This window comes from Buteo buteo, chromosome 7 (assembly GCF_964188355.1).
Source record: "Buteo buteo chromosome 7, bButBut1.hap1.1, whole genome shotgun sequence".
Taxonomy (NCBI): Eukaryota; Metazoa; Chordata; class Aves; order Accipitriformes; family Accipitridae; genus Buteo; species Buteo buteo.
The window spans coordinates 16,212,898-16,230,233 of NC_134177.1; the positions used below are offsets into that span (position 1 = coordinate 16,212,898).

At 46.8% G+C, this 17,336-nt stretch overlaps 1 long non-coding RNA gene across 1 annotated transcript in view; it reads right to left on the reverse strand.

Annotated features, from left to right (window-relative positions):
- The window catches only part of LOC142032730 (uncharacterized), a 47,896-nt gene extending 35,367 nt beyond the window's left edge, over positions 1-12,529 (reverse strand). The window contains exon 1 of the long non-coding RNA XR_012650968.1: positions 12,253-12,529. This is a non-coding gene — a long non-coding RNA (uncharacterized LOC142032730). The remainder of the gene's footprint in view (positions 1-12,252) is intronic.
- Between the last annotated feature and the right edge of the window lie 4,807 nt (positions 12,530-17,336).

The window sequence follows — 17,336 nt, forward strand, 5'->3', positions numbered from 1 at the left end:
AAAGATAACTGTGTTAGTGTAAATGACGGTCGAGGGTTTCCAGGGCCGGCCACTGGTCTGTGTGCTCAATTTGATTGATTGGCAGGTGCTGGGAGAAGCCTCGTCTGCTCATTTCTCCCAACCAGAAACAGCCGTCGTCTTTACCCGGAGCTCCCCTCACGAGCCCCTTCTCAGCAGTGGGGCTCCAGGCGGCTGCTGGACCAGGGATGGGCAGAAGACACCTGGGCAACCCAGGGGACCAGCCTGGCCCAGGACTGAAGCAGGGACCCAGCGGAAAGGCACGGTGAGCACCAGCTGCCAGGGCTGTGGGGAGCTCCGTGCCGGAGGTGCGTGGTGTGGAAAAAACACAAGGGGATGAAAGGGCTGAGAATTCTTCACCAGAGTGAAAGTTTAATCAGGAAACACACTATGGTACGGCCATTTCTCCTGAACGTGAGTTTCTTTCTTTTCCAGGTCCTGCCTCGACACCTCACCGTAAGTGCCCCAGGAAGAGCTGCCTGAGCACCAGCCGTAGTTTGCAGGTTCCCCAGGGCACTGCAGGTCACACACATGCGGATCAGATTTGGCTGCCTGGCCTTATGTTGGGTTTAAATGGTTTTACACTGGAAGCTGTGGCCAATTTGCCCTCCAAACCACATCCCTCTCTGCAGCCCGGCGTTTTGCAAGTAACTGTTATTTTCCAATTTGCAGTAATACATGTTGTTGTTTCTGAATTTTCAGGAACTATTTCTACTTTGTGTTAAGAAAGATCCTTACGAGTACTGTCAGAGTTTGTCTCTTGGTTTGTACAGTCGGGCTGTCGCTGTAAAAGGTGCCAACATAGCTATGAAATAAGAGGTTTAGTGCATTGGTGAAAAATTATGTTCTTAAACACAGGTTATTAAAGATTATGTCACCAATCCGCATGTGTGCACATATGTATATATAAAAAATATATATGCAGGTAATCAAATAAGAATAGCTTATATTATTACATCCTTTGGAAACAATGATGCTCATATCAACAAATTCTTCTGTTTCTCATACCAATGATAAATTACCAGGCTCACATTTATATACTACTTTTCATTATATGTGTATTGAAGACTTTGTAATGATTTTTTTCTTAATCAAACCACTATACAGAGGAGGTCTACTTAGGCTTTTCTTAAAGCAGCCTGACATCAAAAGATTTCAAAAGGACAAATGCTGCTTTTAAAAGCTAGCATACTATTTATGATTTTAAATGGCAGAGGTATGATTTAGCCTGCTTTGTTACAGATGTTATAAACGATGTTTCACTTAAGAACATTATTCTCTCATTGCTTTCCAGGTAGAGTTTCCACTGGCTTCATTAAAAGGCCTGAATGTAAAACAGCTGCAGAACCATGAATTGGGTCCTGGCAAGTGAAATCGCTCCATTTTTTTTTAATCGCTCGACATGGCAACATGGCAGCTATTTAATTACACTCATACAAGAACAATAAATAAAAGTCATACGGCCTTATGTTTCAATAAAATAAAATCCACTTATTCTTTTTAACTAAAATGTCATTTCCCATTTATTTTCCTGCGATGTGGTTGCCAGTGTCCAATTTTTAGGCTCAGTGCACAGCAGTGATAAGGTCAAAACCTGAGACACGGTGATGTGATTAGCCCTGTCCTAGGCTACCTCATAAAAATGTCTGCCACACAGCACATGCTCTGTCATGCAAGAAAAATTGTTTACCAAAGGTTCAACTGAACAGAGAGTTGTATGAACATGCGGAGGGTGCTACCCTGAGTTTTTACAGTCTCCTCTCAACTGATTTGTACAAGACAGATTGGGGGGCAAGGGGGGGGAGATTTTAAAATGGGTAAATAGAAAATAAAACTAGACACTCTGGAAAATCAAAAATTGAGGTGGGTGGTCTGGCAGCTCAAATAACTGTTGCAGATGACCTTATGAAGCTGAGGTGTGATTCATCAATCCCATAATACTTGTGATATGCGATATTTTCCCTGCTTTGGAATAGGCACCAACCCAAACAAAACCTGACCTGATGAGGTTTGGTTCACAGAGGTCTCATCTCTCCATGAGAATAGGTGGAATTACAAGCATCAGTACCAAGCACTTATATGGTACCATAGACAGAGACTTTATTTATCATGCAGAGAGTGAAAACAAAGCTTTCGAATAGATTTATTAGTAAAAGGGAACAGAAGAATCTAGTATGGACAAACTGCATGTTCCCCATGTCTCAGCTGCCAGGACTTCCTGCCCTCAGGCTTAGATATATTTATCTGGTTATAATTCAGTAAAGTTGTGTGATTTCAAGCCATTCCAAACAAACAATACATCTAGGATATCATTCAAGGATGTCCTGACAATGCAATATTTCACATTTCAGTTTAAAATAAAAAATGGAGATGCTAATTAAATGCTCTCACAAAGATGAGTTGTTCTTCTCAGAAATTGTTTTTATTAATTTTATTTTTTAAACTGTTTAAGGACTGTAAAGATGAAAATGATGACAGTTTTATCTGGATGAAATTACTATAACATGTACATCACTGGGAGAGAGAGAAAAGCATATGGGATATATATATATTCAGAGCTTGATTGTGCTGTTTCTTTGTATTCAAAGGCCTCTTTGACTTCACTGGAAATTTTACATATGTGACAGTTGCAGAAATGAGTCCTCAAATTGTAGAGAAATCAAATTTCCATGTTAAAGAGACCCTGTTTCTAATTTTACTTGGAAAAATCACAGTTTTTCATATGTCCCTCCATCTCGTTATTTTTCCAGCCTTTCTAAACATTGGTGCTTTTTATAAGTGAGGGACACCGGGGCGGGGGGGGGGGGAGGCAGGGGGCAGGGAGAAAAGACTTTGTGTTTACCAGGGGACAGATATGCTACTGGAACAAGTGTTTGGTGTCGAGTGTACTGTCAGGAGTAAAGAGAAACATGGATAATACCATTTGCGCCCCAGTGCTCAAAATAAAATATTAATGGCAGCGTTTCCTGAGAAATTAAATTACTAGAGAAAAAAAAATCTTAAAAATATGCATTCCACTGCCTTGTTGAAAGCCCTCACACAAATTATGGTCAAATTAATATCCTTTTGTCTTTGGCACACATACTTTATGACCTTGAGAGATGTTTTCATGTAAATGACTGAGGTTTTCTTTTTTAGAAATAGTCATATTTGCACACACTCACTGGCCAAGGAAAAAAACACAACTATTAGCTAGGTTTGAATGGGTGAAAGTCAGCTGTTTGTTTGCGGGAGTCATGAGATGATCTGGGCTCTATTAAGCCCCCACTTAAATCTCAAAAATGATTCAAGTTTAGTAATTCTTGACATAAGTGCATTGATGCCAAAGGGTTAAGTCTGACCAGACCAGTTTGTCCCCAGCTGCACTGATGGACAGTCAGACTTAGCACATTAAGAGAGTGCTCTTTTTATTGCAACACTTCACAATTTCTTTATGGTTCATACTCAACCATTAGTAGTGACTCGCTGTTTGTTAGATAACTGCAGTTCTCACTAACCTGAAAATAAAAAAGTCAAGATCCATTCTAACACCAGTCCTCCATATGTGATGAGTTCTAGCTACTACACCTCTGAGAAGAATATAATTATCTAAAATACAATTCATTATCTCAAGTTTCCAATGCACACTATATTATCAGCATGAGTAAAAAAAAAAAAATTAGTTTCTAGATTATGACTATTTCAGAAAGACAATCATGATGGAAAGGAGGGAAACATTATGACTCATGCCTATCGATTTTCTATTGCCTACATTCAATTCTATCTGAAAAAAAAAAATATTAAAAAATTCAATGACCTGCCAATAAATTGAAATTGTTAACATGTTTTATACACATTAAAATCATGTTTCAAGTAGGTTAATAATACCCCACCAGCCTCATAAGCAGTGAAGGACAGAGCCTTCATTTGCCCTGACTGTGTGACACAGGAACAGGCTTGCTCCCAATGAGACTATGAGGGGGCTAAAACTTTCTTTTTTCTAATAAGGTCACCAAGAAACACAGATATTTGGGGCATAAACCTGTAAGCAGTTGAATACTGTCAAATGAGGAAAATCTGTATATCTCACATGGTGCTTAGCATCTTGCCAAACACTGGTGCACTGACTTAGGGTCAGACCAAACGTCTGTCTCCTACTCCAGTCTTTGCAAGAAGACTATCCCTAACACTGTTACTATTAAAATGGTATAAATAAGTATCCTCCACAGTCACAAATATTTTTTCCAGCAAGATTTTTCACTGTTGTCCCCCATTTTCAGATATAATCCACTCTGCCAAATTTTAAGGACAGTTTTGCAGAATTGATGTAAACATGGTTAAACCTAAGATCCCACAGCAGTATAATAAATATTCATCAGTACTACATTTGCCTTTATGTACTTCCCAAGCTTCAAAATAGCTAAATGACACAAATTTGTTACAGTGGTAACAGCAACACAATTATGGTTAGTGGCCTGTCGCTGCTACTATCCAAACTTCAGCTTACAATAATACAAAACTCTTGACAGGCCATTCATGGATCAAACTTAAAATATAAGAAAAAAAGAGAAATGGTTTTAACAACTGAAAGTTTATGGAACTGCCAGATGACAAGCTAGCATATGGAAGAGAAAAGTAAACCTACAGTGAGAAGGAAAAAGAACATGCCCATCGCACATAGATTTTATAGATACACACAATATTTACCTTGACACTTCTAAAAACCAGTACATTTTTTTAAGGAATGGCAAGAAATGAAGACCCTGTGGACATGTTCTCCCCCATGTCAGAGGTCCAAACTGAGCTCAAGAGAGATGGAAGTTCATCCGGCAGACGTGAAATGAATGATTTCTGCCCAGCTGGGCAGCAGGCAGTAACCCAGCCTAGAGGTGGACATCTCGGAGGGGAGCCCAGGGATACATCAGGCAGCGAACGCTGCCCTCCTTGCAGGCGACGGCCGCCTAGTAGAGAAGCTTTCACTCCCTGATTCATTACTAGACATTACACCAGAAATAAGATGGGTAGAAGATGCAGTTTGGTGTTATTCCTGCTCTACGCTTGCTCTGTGGACCGGGAAAGGAGGAGGAAGGAGGGGAGTGAAAGAGCAGGAAAGAGAGATTTCCTCCGGTGAGTGGCCAAGAGCACCCAAGTCAGGCTCCTGCTCTAACCTGCCTGGGATGAGTTTCTCTCTCTTCATCGGCTCTTTGGAAGCCAACACAGGCGAGCAGCCAGCCCAGCTGCAGTGACCTTCCCAAGGTGACAGCCACTCCTCCCACACATCTCCACCAGGATGGATCAGGCTGGCCCTGAGGACTCTAGGACCTTCTTAGGGATTATCTCTGAAACGAGGTCCCCCACTCAAGAAAGAAGCTCTCGCCCATCTTCTCACAAAGGATTGAATATCCGAGTGCTACAACGGGGGCTTTGGTTACTAAAACATAAATTTTTTAAAAAACACATTCCACAGCTCCATGTGCTAGCACTCAATGAATTATTAACACAAATAATTAAAACTAATATATGGTTGTAAAAATAAATGAATAAAGTATATTTCATTATGCAGTATCCTTGATTTTTACGGTGTTTGTTTGATTACTCACTAATTTGCAAAATGTGGTAATCTGCAGCATGCATCCCAGTCATTAGTGAAATCATACTGTACTTTAGTCAACAGGCTGATGAACTGACATGTTGCACCAGCAGCAACCAATACCCTGTATAGAAGGGCAAAAATTAATTAAAGAGCCTGATTTTTGGTTTTATGAAAGCCAGTTTACAACACCCAGGCAGTGAAGAGTTGAGTTTCTGCAGAGAGGCTTATGGTGATATAAATGAACATTAAAGTAAATAATAATCCAACCAAACACACTTATAGCTCTTGGGTTGGGGGGTTGGGGTTTTTTTCACATATTTTATCTTTTAGTATCTCGATTAAATTTGGTGAGAATACCTAGGTGACACCTAGAAGACAAATATAACTTCCAACACCCAATTTTGAGAAACATATGTTCTCTTGAACAGATATATGGGTGTTATCATTGGCACGGCTATAAATAAATATTAAATCCCCATCAGTCAAAATAAGGAGTACTCTAAGGTTTCACTTTCATCAGATAACAATAACACCTCTGGAAAAACATTAAGTCTAAATGATAGCATATTTATTATTTGACAAAAAACTATCTTACAAAATATTTTGGTTTAATTCCCAGATGATTTACATAATAGATTATAACAGCTGCTATAACAATTCCAAAGTTGTTTTTTTCTGAGAACTCTTTGAATCCTCTAACACTACAAGTGTTTTTCCAGGTCTTATTTTTTAAATTAGCATGCCTTGAGAAAATACCTAGGTGTATTTTCCTAGAACCACACTAGCTATTGATCTCAGCTCAACAAAAGTGGAAGAATTCATAGGTCATTTCAAAGTCACCTGTTGAACTAAGGTTCAGAGAAGAAATATTTCTCCTTCGCCAGCCTAGAACCTCTACAGACCAGAGGGCAGTACAAAGGCTTTGCAGGGCACGGACGGTTGCGGTGCACAGCCAGAGCAGAGCCTCCTGGCAGATATCACTGTATTTCAGCATTTTAATCTGAGCTCTGAAATAACCGGTTCTGTCCTGAGTTCCTTCTCAGGCAAAACTCCTCCTGAAGCAGCGGTGGGCCTTTTGTTTAATTCTAGCCACGTGCGAATTTATTTTGGGATGAGCAAATAATTAATCTATTAAAAGGTTCCATGGGACATTCCGAAAGTTGCCGTGAAAAATTATTGTCAGTGCAGAGCTGAGATGCTGCTTTATAGAATTAGCTCATAAAATAGTATCATGTGTAATTGCATTCATGTTGTCACTGTCTCTTTGTAAATCTCCAGAGATTTACAGCACCACACACTGGAGCAAGACTATCTAATATTTATAATGTTTCATTATTTTCATCTACTTGGAACGAAACCTATAGACTTATAGAAAATCCAACCCGATGTGTCAGAAATAGCAGTGTCCACTTGCAGGATTTATAGCAGTACACAAAACACAGGCAGACACAATACCACAGTAATTGCAAGCTACCAAACAGCTGCATGGCATTTACTCAAAATACTTTATGCATTTAACACACTTATTGAGCGGAACTTGAAATAGGCTCATTGTTTATTTGGGCATGTCAGAGGGGAAATTTTGTTTCTTTACTAGACCTACAGAGTATAAACAGATCCAGATTGTAAACCACTTTCATCGTACTTCTACAGGTAAAAATATTTTAACTGATGACACCTCTGGCTGGGGAAAAGTTGAAAGGCTTCAGAACTTTTCCTACAGTTTAACCCAAAGTCCTGCTTGGAAGAGGACGGCCAGATCAGTCTTGCATAGCTTTCATATCAGAAGTGAGTTGTTTACAGCTTTTTGAAACAGTTAGGATTTCATCTTAACATTTCCTAATTTATGACCAGAAAAACTAGGAGCATGCAGCTTTCTGGTTGCTACTGTCAGCCAGCAGACAAACACCGCAGCAAGAGTAAAACAACTTCCTTGTAATTGGTGGGGTCTTAAAATATATGTCCGAGCTTCGTAAAGTACATAGCACTGATGTCAATGGGAATTTTGCCAGGTTAAGAAAGGAAGAATTTGGCCTTTTCTCTGTAACTACTGACAACACTGCACAATTTTATGTTGTTAGGATTTTTTAATGACGTGCTATTCTTTTGTACGCAATAGAACTTAAAAGGAGAGAGTATCTAAATATGAAGCTAAGTTTGTAAAGGAGTCTGTAAGTCCTTTGCAAATGAGGGGAGAAAATGAAAAAAGTCCAGCAATACTGAGATTTTCTAGATAAGCAAGTCCACATATTTTTTAAGGGGTGGGTTTTTTTAAATGTCTGTGCTTTTTGCTAAGTATCATGAGAAGGAGAAATATGATATTAAGCAGGATCTGATCCTAAACTTATGGCTCAGTGGGAACAGACTAAAAGCATATTTATAGCATATCCCAACAGAAACACTGCATTTGCTGTAGCAGTCTTTAATGCATCTGAATTCTCCTAGCAGAAAACAGCATTTTCACTGTCAAGTTCCAATATTAGCAGGGAATTAACTATTAAGTGATATTTTTAGAACAGTGCTAAGGTTGGGGGGGCGGAGGTGGGGGTCCCTCGTTGCTGTAACTCCTTGGCAAAGAAGAGTAAGATTTGGTAATCTGGTCAAATTTTCAACTTTTAGTGATGTGGCTGAAAAAACTGGTTTCTTGGAAAGGACCTGACCTAATCTTCTAGATAGCTGCTGTGTTCATACAAAAAATACACCCTTATAAGAACAATAGTTCAGAGAATATCCTAAAAGCAATCATTGCTCACATAAGGTGAACCTTGCATATCATTTCCATCAGCTCTGCAATACCAGTCCAGCCTTCCTATCGGCACTTACATCCAAACACAGATCTTTTTTATGCCAGACATGAATCAATAAATTTTAAGCTAGCTCAAGAATGTTACCTGTAAATAATGTGCTGTAAACCAAAGCAACACGGGAAAGAGATGAAAAGTGCTGTACCTGTACAGTCATTTATACTGTGCCTGAAGCCTGTTCCAACTCAACAGGAGTCTCCCATTGATTTCAATCTCTTGGTTCAGTCCCTTATTTCAGCCCTTGTGTTTCACCAGTTTAATGTAGTTACAATTCCTGGTAGCCTTTGTCTATTGCTTCTTATAGGAACATTCAACAATTTGCTATATGATTAAAAATGTTTATGGAAGCATGAAGCACATCATATTGATCAAACATACAGATGAAACAACTCCTACAAACATCACAGCAGAAAACTAATCCAGCATTAAAAAAGTATTTTTATTTTAGTTTTTAAAAAATATCCCAAGTATTTTAAACAAACTAGCCAGACAATTCTAAATGCTCATATTAGGGATATGCATCTCAATGAAAGTTCTGCTGCAAGCAGTAATGGTAAATAAAAATAAATAACTAAATCTAAATGGATGAAAAAAATATGACTGACACTAAAATTGCTGTAAGCAAATAACCTGCTTCACTCACCTGCGTGAAAGATAATGATTTTGATTTAAACGTGGACACTTGCATTAGGTATGTAGCTGCTTGTATTATAACCCCACTTCCTCAGCCAAACATGCCAGTAATCAAAAGTCTAAGGGTTCAGCAGCTTTCAATAATAGTTTATGCTAAAGTTAAGACAAGGAAAACCCAAACTTGAGTAATTAAACACGTATTGTTATAAATAGGAAAAAATACCTTGAGAGCTGTGATGCTGGCATTGCATTTACAAATTCTTGATTTATCAACCATGTGATATTTTACAATGTATCTTGATTTGTATTGCAGAGCTGGTGGAAATAATACATTCCTATTCAGCACTCGCATTATCGAGCAGATAAATATTTTCAGGGTATTTCCTGGACGATAGTTCTTTCAGATGTCAAGCAGAAACTACACTTTCTCTCTTAGGATTTTTTTTTTAATGTAAAATACCTTAAAACCTAAAATTGCACTGCAACCACCCTCTGTTACAAAGCTTCACACTGACTTGCATGTAAATTTTCACCATTCAAGAAAGTGAAAGAAAGGTGAAACTTGAAGTGCAAAATAATACCTATTAGCAGAAAAAAAATGTTCTTCTTTCAGAAATATTACACCTAGTCGAAGTTTATTTCTAACATGTGAGCTGTTTGAGCTTGCTTGGCCTGCAACCTGCAAAGGTATCCTGCCGGGATGGCTGTCCATTTTTTTGCTATGAATTGTTAGTAAAATTTCCTTGAAATAAAATGGAGGAAGAGATATACAGTAACATCTGCGTAGGGTTTTATCAACTTCTGAGGTGACCATTTTACATTCTGACTGTAAAATGTGCACAGAAAATGGCCTGAGAAAGAATTCCAAACCTTACAGCATTTGGTTTATATTTTTTGACTAGAAGTGAAGTGTCTGGCACATCATTCATTTCCTCCTGGAAGGTGCAGATTTGAGGACATGTTCAACCCTGCTCTAAGTTTAGAAAGTTTCAGAATAAAAGGGAACTATTCCCAAAGTCCCTGCCCTCTAGGTCTGCCTTTTAGATAATGAAGTTTCTGAAGGCGTTGCTCAACACAAACTGACTAAGGAGGAAAGAAAAAAAAAAGGGGGGGAGAGAAAATGACAGAAAAGCATATGTTTTTGCATTTCTTCTGAGTTTATTCAGAATTATATCCATCTGGGTGAAACAGCTAGCTCCCCAGCAAATTAATGGTCTGATGATTCAGGGAAATGTAGAGCTGGGATCTTAGTTGTAAAATGCATGTAAATGAAGAAAGGAGTGCACGGAGGTGAATCTAGTTTGGTAGGGTACTTTTTCATAGATTAAGTATTAATTTGGAAACAATAGCCTCCTAATAAAATGCCAACGTTACAGCAGTTTTATTAAAGCACATCTTCAAATCAAGGATCAAATTCTCTCGGACTCAGCTGCAGACCGCTGAGGAACCTGAGCAGGGGCATCATTTATTAGCAGAGGCGGCTCATTAGAGGGGGGGGAAATTGCTGTCGGTTGGGAACTCGGTCCTGCTTCAGCTGGAAGTTTTGCCTAAGGAGCTCGGGATCGGCCCCTTGCCGTGCCCCTTCCCCCTGCCGCCCGGCTGCGGGGAGGGAACGGCTCTCACCTCTTCCAGCAGGGAAGAAGGGACGGTAGCTTGCGCTTGGAAAACGCTCCGTTGTCTCTAAAACAGCAATCCCCTGGCAAGCCTGCGTGATAGAGCAGCGGTATCCGCAGATGCTCAACAAATGATCGGTTAAAACACGAAATGCGGTTTCCTTCTCTTTTTTTCCGTCCTTTTTTCTTTTTTTTTTTTTTTTTTTTTGACAGCAACTTCTGGGGATTAAGCCCTCTCCAGAGTTTGCCCGTGCCTTGTCATGTGAGTAACGTCCTGCACAACTTAACGAGATAAACTCTGACAAGCTAATAAGGCAGGCCGGGGGGCCGTGCTTGCCGCCACCCTGGCACCGCGTCCCCGGGGCCGGCGGCCGGCTCCGCGCCCCCGCTGCCGCCCGCGGAGGCCGGCCCCGCCGCAGGTCGATAACCGCGCCGGCGGGGAGGCCGCGGAGCGTCCCCATCTCCCCGCCGCCGGGCAGAGCCCGCGGAGCGGCGCGGCGGCAGCGCGGGGCTGGAGCCGCCGGCCCCGGCGCGGTCCTGCGCACCCGCGGACTCTGCGCGGCTGCGGAGCGGGGAACCATTAGCGTGCGGTTCTCGGGCTGCGTTTCGCAGCGGCGGCTTTCGGCAAAGGGGACGTGCCCCCAGGTTGGCGGTGCCCGGCGGCTCTCCGCGCCCCTCCGCCGGGACCGTCCTCCCGCCGCCAGCCCGGGGGCTCCCGGGCCGCGGGGTAGCCGCTGCTCCCGGCTCCTTTCGGTGGGAGCCGGGCGCTGAGTGTCGCTTTGCCCGGAGAACTAGAGTGTCTAATTTATCCAGTCCTCATTTGCGAACGGTCTCCTGCTAAATTATGTCAGCCAAAGGTCAGCCGGACTCAGCGGTTCTCTTCATTTTCTTAATTTTTAAAACAAACAAAAAAAAAAAGGAGGGGGAGGGTGATGGGGGAGGGCGGGGGAGAGAAACCAGCAAGTTATTCAAATTCAACCTCATCTGAATAATCGTGAATTTGATCCAGTCAGAGCTGCAGACTGTACATTAAAAATAAATGTCCAGGAGGCATTTACTGTGGCTGATTTTTTTTTTTTTAAATAGAGGTTTTAAAAATGCAACGTCTCTCCAACCCCTCCCCCCAAATATGGAGTGAGTTTTCAGGTATTGCACGAACCTTGCGGAGTGGTATCAGTGTGTCTGCAACACTTAGATTGAATGCATGAACCCCCCGATCATAATTGTATGTTCACAAAGCACATATGGCAGCTGCATTCTCTGTATAGTTTGTTATGGTCTGGTGTGTAATGTAAATATAAAGATCAGACCCAAAACACAGGCTCGCTCTCCCCATAACAACCAACCAAAAAAAAAAAAAAAAAAAAGTTGCTTTGCAAACTTAAAAAGAATGACATTAGTGCCATGCTACTGTCTGAGCCAGCAATGATTATTTGGTCTGTTTGCTCCCATTCAGAGTTAATACACGACAATAGTTTTACTCTGTGCTGCTTGACGTGAAACCACTGGGGTTGGGCAGTTCTGTTCCAAACAAATACAACTTCTACACCCATCCCTGGAACAGCGAGCCGAGAGCTGAGCGAGTTTTGCAATGGAGAAAAGCATCACTTACCACGGCGGGGATCTAGATCTCGGCAAATGCTGCCAGTAGGTCTGAGAAGTGAAAAAACTGGAAGGGAAGCGCAAAAGGCAGAAAGTTGGAAAGGGGGATTTGTGTGTGTGCGTGTGTGTGTGTGTGCGCGTAAAAGCCAGAGGGAAATGCGAGCACAGCGCTCCCTGCTCTCCCTGGTCGCCACCAAAACAAAGATCCAGGAGTTAAGGGAGCAAAGCTGTGCCAGATATACACACACAGCTCCTCAGGGCCAAACCTCAGCTTCTCACTCACTCCAGCTAGCGACAAGGGTTAATGCTCCGGAGGGACAGGCTAGCCGGCCCCTGACACCATTGGCTAGGAAAGAAATCAGGTTTAAGGTAAATTTACAGGCGCTTTGCAAGTTCTAAAGGGATAATTTTAAATTGAATATAATAATAATAATACTAACAACAATAGTAGGAATCACACCAGAGCCCGTCCTGGTCCCGCTGGCTAAAAACCGAGGGCAGGTCCCCCTCCCTGCCCCCGCAGCAGACGTTCCGCGGTGCTGTCCCGGCGCAGGACCCCGCGCCCTGTGCCTGCCCCAGCCCCGCCGGGGGCACCTGGGCATCTCGGGGAACGCACCGCAGGGACGAACCCGGGAAAGGAAAAAAAAGGGCTGGGGGCGGGGGGGGGGGAGAGGAAGCGCCGCAACCACGAGCCAAATGCAAAGGTTCAGCCTCACGCTTAGGGGAGATCAACAGTTTTCTCGGGAGTTAAATGATGCGAAGGCGGGGGCAGGTATCTCAGGTGTGTGCCCGGGTGCCACCGTCCCCCCGAAAGCCCTCCGCTCCCCCTCCGAACGCTGGGGAGCTTCCCCTTGGGCTCGGGGGGGGGGGGAGGGAAGGCGGCAAAAAGCCTGGATGGAAGGGGGCAGCGAACAGGCGCTCGCACACCTCTGCGTGAAGGTTGGCGTAAAGGGTGCCCACGGTGCGAGCCCGAAACCAGCTTCCACTTGGGGAACTGAGGTCAGGATCTGCCCTCTCTGAAATGAGCAGGAGACATGACGGACATGGGCTTGATCGCCGCCTCTTGTAGTCGGCCGGGGCGCGCAGGGAGCCTCAGCCAGGCGGGGAGGGGGGCACGGCCGCTCAAGGTGGTGCTCGGAGGGGCTTCCCCTGCCCGGCGCCTGCGGATGCACCGACGGGCGCCCGTTCGGCCGTAGCGCCGGGCAAGGAGGCGAGGGGAGGCGATGGAGAGGGACGGGCTGCGGCGGAGGGGGAGAAGGAGAGGAGAGAGGGAGGCTGCGGAGAGGGAATTGTCGCTGGGCGAATTCCAGCCAGCCTCGCTCCACAAGGCAGGGCCTTTCGGGGAACTTCGGAGCTGCCGGGCCGGTCTGCGCGGCCGCGGCCGTACCCGCGCCGCCCAGGTGTGGCCGGGAGCCCCGCGCGGGCTCCGGGGGCTCCTGCCCCCGTCCTGCCCACTCCCTACCGGGCTCTGGAGGGAAAGAAAAACCCACCTCATTAGCGAGATTGAGAAGCACGTTTCTGATAACGTGGGCTGTAATTTTGCCACCGTACAAAAGGCTTTAAAATCACTTTGTGCCGCTGAACAATGAGCGCTGGGAATTATTACTATTTGTTTAAAAAAACCCTGCAGCCTGCAAACGGAATAAATGCCAAGACCCCGCGTTTGTTCCTCGGATCTATCATGCGATGTCGATATAGCAGCAATAAAATATGATGGCCCATACAGTATAATGAGATTTTACTAAGAGGAGCGAGGCAGAAAGGAATCCATTACAAGAACCTTTCTCCCTTCCCCCGAGACTGTACTTTTCTGGCGACTGCGCCCGTTGCGTTTTGCCACACGAGCCCACGACAAGCAGCTCGGCGGGCGGACGCCGGCGCCGCGAACGGCCGCGTGGAGCGAGCCGGCGATTTGCCAAAGCGCCCGTTCGATTAAGGAGGTCGGCGTTGCCCGACATGCCGGGGGAGGGCAGGGAAGGGGGGAAAGTGCCCTGCCGGGCGCACCGAAGCGCGCAGGGGGACGAAGCGGCGGGAGCAGCCCCGGCCGGGCCGGGCCGGGCCGCGCCGCGCTGGGGTGCGGCGGGCAGCACGTGGCGGCGGCGCTCCCCTGCGCGGGCGCGGAGGCGGGCGCCGTTACCTTCCGCGGGCGGCGGGGCGGCGGTGAGAGTCATAAATATTCAACAGCACGTGGAGCCGGGCCGCGGGCGCGCATGCGCCGCCGGGGCTGCCGCCGGGGCGCGCGGCGGGCGCGCACACACACACACACACACACACACGCACATACACACGCACACACACACGCACACACACCGCCCCCGCGCACCGCCGCGATTTCTAGGAACCCCCGCACCTACCCGCTGCCCCCCGGCCTCCCCCCGAAAGAGGCAATATCAAACACAAAACACATGTCCCGGCCAGGCGGGCGGGGGCTTGCTAACGTGGGTTGGGGTTTTTTTCCCCTTCTTTTATTTTTTTCTTCAGCCTTTGGCCGTGTTTTTGACAGGATTTTTGGAAGTGAGGAAGATCCGAAAGGATCTTGAAGTCCTGACCCGTGCCAATACGCAACTTTCAGGTTTTTGCTAAGCAAAGCCCTTGCCCACGTCTCGCGAAGGGGCATGTGTGGACGTGGGCTTGAGTGTGCACCGCTGATCATGTGCTCCGCCTCGCTCCGGCTGCCCCCAGACAGCTAATTCTGTGTTTGGGTCCCGAGGTGTAAACACATGCACAATCACAGATGCACACACGGAGCATTTTTTTAACAGCAGTTTCATAGAGAGGTAGTATGATCGTATATATCTAAAAGGTAATTAATTTGATTTATTATACTTGAAAAATCCTGTCTGCAGTACGGGCGTCATCTGGAAACTTCATGCTATTTTATACTATCTTTCTAAAGCCGAAATAAATGTTACGAATTGATGACAGCTTCCAGCTGCATGATAAAAATAGCCCCTTCGCTTCACAGGATCGTGTTTCTTGTTATCGAAGATGAACCAAATCTGACCCATAGAGTTCAGCAGCGAAAAAAATAATTTGATGCAAAATAAAAACCTGGGCCATTTTTAATAAACAATGCACCCTAAAACACAGCCTCTTTGCCGTGAACCGGAACCCACCTTAGGACGTTCAGCAAGTTGAAGATATCCGCCCTGCGCCTAGTTCAAAACAGGAATCTCAGTTATTAACCTCTCCGGGTGAATTTGGAAAATACACCCATTTTGTTAAAATGCGGTCCATTGTACGTAGACATTTGCATTAAATAATAGAGGTTGCGTGAGCCTTCAAAAATATACCTCCATGTAAACACACGAACGTGTGTCTTTCTAGAAACACCCCTCTTTCTTTACGTACAAATATAGATAGAGAGATGTATATATATTTATAGATGGGCATGTATTTGTGATAAGACCAGGAACGCGAACGGTGATCCCGGTGAGACTGTGTGCATCTGCAGCAATGACCGGGCGTCCTGTGGATTATACCCACGAAACAGGCAGTGCCTGTCCCCGCCACGGGATCCCCCGCGCCTGCGGTGGCTGCCCGCGGCCAGGCGCGGAGGTCGGGTGCGGCGGAGCGGCTCCGCGGGCCGGGCTGCGCGGCCGCGCCGGGCCCTAGCCGGGCCTCCCAGCACTCGCCGGCCTCTACCCGGCAGCAAAGCCCCGCTAGGGAGAGAATCGCCACGTTTGGAGGGAAACGTGCCGATCTCCCGCGGAACCGCCGCGCTGCGCCGCGGGGAGCGGTCCCTTCTTTCGAGGTGCCGGGCGCGCACGTGCGCGCGGGGCGGCGGGCGCTTCCCACCCGCGGGCACGGGCGGGCACACCCGCGAGCGGGCACACAGGCGTGGTGCCAGCGTGGGCGAGGTGCGCGCGTGTGTGAGTGTGCACTTTTTGTAACGGCGGTACGTAACGCGCCCAGCAAACGGTGCAGCCTCCCTCGTGGGGCTACCGCTCCCGAATTCTTTTCCCCCGGAGCTCCAGCGGTAAAGCGCGCACCGGCTCCTCCAGCGTCAGGTCACTTGAAATCCTCTGCCCTGTGTCGGCAGCCTTTCCCAGAGGGGAGCTCCTTCCCCGTTCTGCCTGCTGGAAGTGGGCTTTGCAGCGGGGCTCCGGCTCCGCGCAGGGGCTCCCGCCAACCCCGGGCGCGCTCCGGGGCTCCCTGCGCGCCCGCCGGCACCGGCCCGCCGCCGGGGTGGCCGCTTGCTCCGCTTCGAAGTTGCTCCGAAAGGGGCAAGCGCTCTGGACGTGGGAAAAACTCACCAAGTCGGAGCCGTTTACCAGCGTGGCCAGAAAAGCGGTAAATAAAAGCGCCGGTGTTAGGCGCATCAGCCCGGGGACTGCTACTTCCTCACGGCTAAAGCGAGGGCGATAAGCGGTCGAGGCCAGCGCGGAGCGTGTGTCCCCGTTACGAACAGTGTCTGCTTTAAAGACGCTAACTTCGTCTTACGGATGCCGGCCTCGCCTTTGAAAAAATTCAAGCGATCATTCACAAGCCATTAAAGCGACCTGAAAGGCGAGTCTTTCGCGGGGGGAAATGGAAGCGCCCGATTATTGTTTTGCATTTAACTTTCTGCGTGCGAACAGCCCAGGCGCGGCCGGGGGCTGCCGTGTGCGCCCCGCGGGCACGGCACCCGAGAGGGGACGGGACGCACAGCCCCCACCCACCCCAAGCAGCCTCCTGCACCCTCCCGCGAGCACCGCCGTGCTGCCGTGGGGGCCTCCGAACGCTCCCCCTCGGCGACGGGAGCCTCCGCGGGCGCGGGAGCCTGCGGCCGGCGCCCGTCGGGCCCCAGCGGTTTGGCTTCCACGAAGGAGGCAGCGCGGAGGGGCGCGGGGGCTGCCGGCACGGCCTGCCGTGGGGTCGGCGCGACCCCGCGCAGACAGCCCCTGCCTACTTGGAAACCTAAGAACCCACGCGGGAGAAGTACCCCGACAGCGTCTCGAGAGCCAGACATTAGAAAGAAAATCATGGCCCCCGTCGAGGCTGGAGAGCTGGGGTTCGTGTTTCTCCCCGCAAGCCTTCGTGAGTAAATCCGCAACGGGCGCCTTGCTAGAGGAAAGTTGGCTTTGGGGACGGAAAGAGCGCAGAAACAGCCGA